Genomic DNA, 4,562 nt, shown 5'->3' on the forward strand with positions numbered 1-4,562 from the left:
GATCCACGTAACCAAACTATACCCCAAACAAAGAATAGCAAGAGTAATATCAGTACAAATAATACGTACTAATAGGTATCATTAGCTAACCAAGGTCAAATCACGTAAACAAAATATAGAAATCACAAAAAGGAAGCATAACAAAATATATACAATTCAACTCACCTTACTTTCATCCACTTGTGTTACCTAAGAGTAAACCAATCTTATGCTTGTAGACTTAGCTATATTAAATCCATTGTTGGTAGTCAATATGTATCAGTAATATTCCCCTTACACCTTTCACACTGAATTTCACTAATCTAACATCATCTTTTACATTAAATGTCATCCATTATAAATCTTACTTGGTTAATCTCAACAGTTATTATAAGAAAACTATATTGATTATACTTAGTAACAAATGAGCACAATAACTATAACCTTGTAACAAGTACAAAAATGACTCAACAATAATATCCAAGTCAATAATTCATGACTCTAACAATATTAGTATATCAATTCAAATATGGAATAGCAAAAGCAATTATGCTAAGCATTTGTTAATTTAACCCGGATCAGCTCAAGGATCCATAAATAAATAATACTTGCTCCGTTTCAAAAAGAATGACCTACTTTCCTTTTTTGTCCGTTTAAAAAAGAATGACCCCTTTCCTTTTTTAGCAACTTTTAAATTTTAACTTTCCACGTGGTATGTTTAAGACCACAAGGTTGAAGGACATTTGGTACATTTGACATATCTTTAATTTAAGACCACAAGATTCAAAAGTCTTCTTTACTTTCTTAAACTCTGTGCTAAGTCAAAGTAGTTCATTCTTTTTTAAACGGAGGGAGTAATAGAAATCAACATACATTCTGGATTTACACAAGAAACCACCTTTAGCAATTAAGCACATAGACTCGTTTTATCCATGAAACCAATGCAAAGAGCAATAATAACAGTAATCATAAATCCGATCCACTCAAGAAACCGTCACACTCAAAAATACCTTGTACACTCATGCTAAGGGTCTTATGGTTGCCCACTAGCCATGACCTGCAGGGGATGATCTCTTATGCATGTCTTGTACCGACGTGGTACCCGAGCTAACTAATGAATTATATCAACCAATCCCGTGAAGATATTAAAACACCAATATATTTTACAGTAATAATCGATATCACAACAATCACAACCATAATGAGAATAAACAACCATACCTGTACAATCAACAAGCCTTTAATATAACCTCACTATATGTGACTAACACTTAGGATATCATTGAATAATTACATTGCTTAAGTGTTCATTACAACATAGACAACTACCCAAATACTTGGTCAACTCAAGTTAAGAAATTCATGCAAACAACAATCATATTTTAACATACTAAATCATAAGTAGATATGAATCAATGGTTTGATCAATAATAGCATGTCCAAAGATCAATTCCCCATTTATTCAAGTACTCATTATCAAACCATATTCATTAAGTTCAAATAGTCATTTTCGGAATGCATGTTCAACCAAATGGATTTTAAATTTAGTAATTTATTCATTACTCCAATCCCCCTGTATTCATACCAATAATGGGGATCCCGCTATTATTTAGCAATCCTTACATTTAAGTCATTACAAGGTTCGAGATCCTAGTTCATTAGTCAATCATTCAACCCTATACAACTTACAATCTAGTTTTAGTCATACACATATATGCCTTTTACTTTCTAATCCCTAGCCTAACTTGACTTTAGGCTCTTAAGTTATGCCACCGTCTTTGATCATAATCCATTCTTATAACTATATGCTGACAAGCATATTCCATATTTCAAACATACATAATAATGAGTTCACCCTTTTTAAGGTATTAAAGATGATTCATTAGATTATAAGATCCCACTAGTTTAAACTTAGTTCAAACAAAATCGGTAAAGACACTTTCAACTTAAATTTGTGTTAGGGGTATTCTATGACTTTAGTACATATTAAATGCACTCTTATACTAAAGAATTGATCCTAATACATATGATGAATGGGATTTGTATATCTTTACCGCATATTTTTTTAGTATCGACGAAATCGATTGTTATATTACTAGGTAAGGAAAGTACTAGAAGAGATATTATATCTATTGAGGTGGTTAAGAGGAGGACCCTAGTAATAGATGCTGAAAGAATGATGCTAGAACACCTGTTACTGAAATAGAAGTAAAAAAAAGCTCTTTGGACCATCTAAAGGGATAAGGCCCCAGGCCTAGATGGATATGGGAGTCAATTCTTCAACAATGGATAGAGTATAGTACAAACAGATATAACTTAAAGCTGTGATGGAATATTTTACAAACGAGAGGATGCTAAAGGCATGAAATACTACTGTGGTTACCCTGATACCTAAAATAGAGCATGCAAAGGGTGTAGGGAATTATATACCTATAACTTATTGCAATACTAGCTATAAGGTCATCTTAAAGGTGTTATGTAATAGACTTAGCTTGGTACTACCCAACATAATCTCTGGAAATCAGAGTGCATTTGTAGCTAGAAGAAGTATTGCACAAAATGTACTAATCTACTAGGATTTAATGAAAATGTGCAAAAGCAAACGGGTTCAGCAAAGTTGTTTAATGAAGGTGAATATCAAGAAAGTATATGATACATTTGAATAGGGATTTGTTAGAGAGATGTTGCATGCATTCAATTTTCCACATCAGTTCATCAGATGGGTCATGGAGTGCTTCCCAACTACTCAATCTATACTTCCATTAAATGGAAGCTTCTATGGTAATATAAGAGGAAGAGAGGCTTAAACAAGGGGATCCCATCTCACTACTTATCTTTGTCATTTGCATCGAATATTTTGAAAGATTAATGTTTGTGGTTGTAAAAATGGAGGGGTTTAAGTATCATCACAGTGTATAAGCCTGCAACTTACACAGCTTAGTTTTGCAAATGATGTGTAGATATTCTGTAAAGGGATATTTTGGTCAATACCAATTTTATTGAGATCTTTCAAAAGTTACTCTTACGTATTTGGCCTACCAATTAAAGCTGCAAAACCAACATTTGTCGTGCAAAACATGGAGCCCCAATGTATAGGTGATGTTAATGAATTAATAGGATACCGGAAGGGGGTCTTTCCATTTAGATACGTAGAAGTCCCCACCTCATCTAAGAAACTATCAAAGGTTGACTTTGAAATGCTAATAGACAAAATGGTTGCAAGGATTAGGGGTTGGGGATCAAAGAACCGATCATATGTGGGAAGAGTGATGCTAATCAACGCAGTGCTACTGCACATGCATAACTACTGGTCCACTATTTTTTTACTACCTAAGCAAGTTCTTAAACGGATTACAACTATTTGTAGGAACTTCTCGTGGTCTAAGAAGGTATACACCAACAAAACACCCTTAATGGCGTGCGATCTTATGTACAGAATAAAGAAAGAAGAAGGATTGAGGATAATAGAATGCATAAGCTTGAATGAAGCAATAGTTGCCAAGTATGTTTGGAATCTAGCTCCGCTCAAAAGACAGACAATTTATGGGTCAAATAGATAGATAATGTATACGTCAAAGAAAAAATATTGGAGTTATGAAGTACCTCAAGCCACTAGTTGTTGTTGGAAGAAAATTCGTCACTCGAGAGACAAGTATGCAGTTGGTTATATCCAAAATGGGTGGCTTAAAAGCGATTATAAGTATACAATAAGTAGTGGGTATAAATGAAGTAAAGAAATGTAGCAAAACTAGCCGTGGTGGAGATGGGTATGGAACAAAGGGATATTCCCAAATCATAGTTTCATATCCTGGTTAATCATGCATGGGAGAATCTTAACCAAGGATCGTTGGTAAAAATAAATGTAGCACAGGATGACACATGCCTTATCTATGGAGTTGCTAAGGAAATAATTAAACACCTATTTTCTGAGTGTACATACTCAAGGATATGCTTAAACAAGCTTCTTTAGTGGTTTGGGAAAAAGGTTTGCATGCTTAATATAAAGAGTATATAGACGTGATTAGACAGATGCACTAAAGAAAAAGGTTGTAAAGATATAGTGATGGCAACATTAACAGGATTAGTGTGTAGAATTTAGAAAGCAAGGAATGCAGTATTATGGGAAGTGGAGCTGGAAAGGCCAGGAATGATTGAGGAGCAAATTGTATTGGAATGCAAGAAGAGAAAAAAGTTCTTTTTGAACAGGAAACAAAGCACGAGATACAGAGAATGGATAGGAAAACTTCTAGAGTAGAATAGAACTTATAAGGTTTTTGTTCTTGGATAATATTGTAATGAGGTTTGTGGTGATTAGTAAAAAAATTTCTTCACCAAAAAAATAAATAAATAAGAAAATAGAGTCAAAATAAATACAAAGTATATTTCTTAGGATTTGACTACTAAGGAAGTCAGTAGTCTAGCAGCTTTCCTTAGCTGTTTCTTTAAAACAAATTTTGGACTAGCTTTTTGGCTTTGACCAATTAAAATTTTGACTGTTGATATTAGAAAAGAGCCAGAGAAAAGTAAGCAGAATCATAAATTCATAATCTCTATAAGTTAGGATGCCCAAAAAGTCGCACAAC

This window comes from Capsicum annuum, unplaced genomic scaffold (genome assembly GCF_002878395.1).
Source record: "Capsicum annuum cultivar UCD-10X-F1 unplaced genomic scaffold, UCD10Xv1.1 ctg2033, whole genome shotgun sequence".
NCBI lineage: Eukaryota > Viridiplantae > Streptophyta > Magnoliopsida > Solanales > Solanaceae > Capsicum > Capsicum annuum.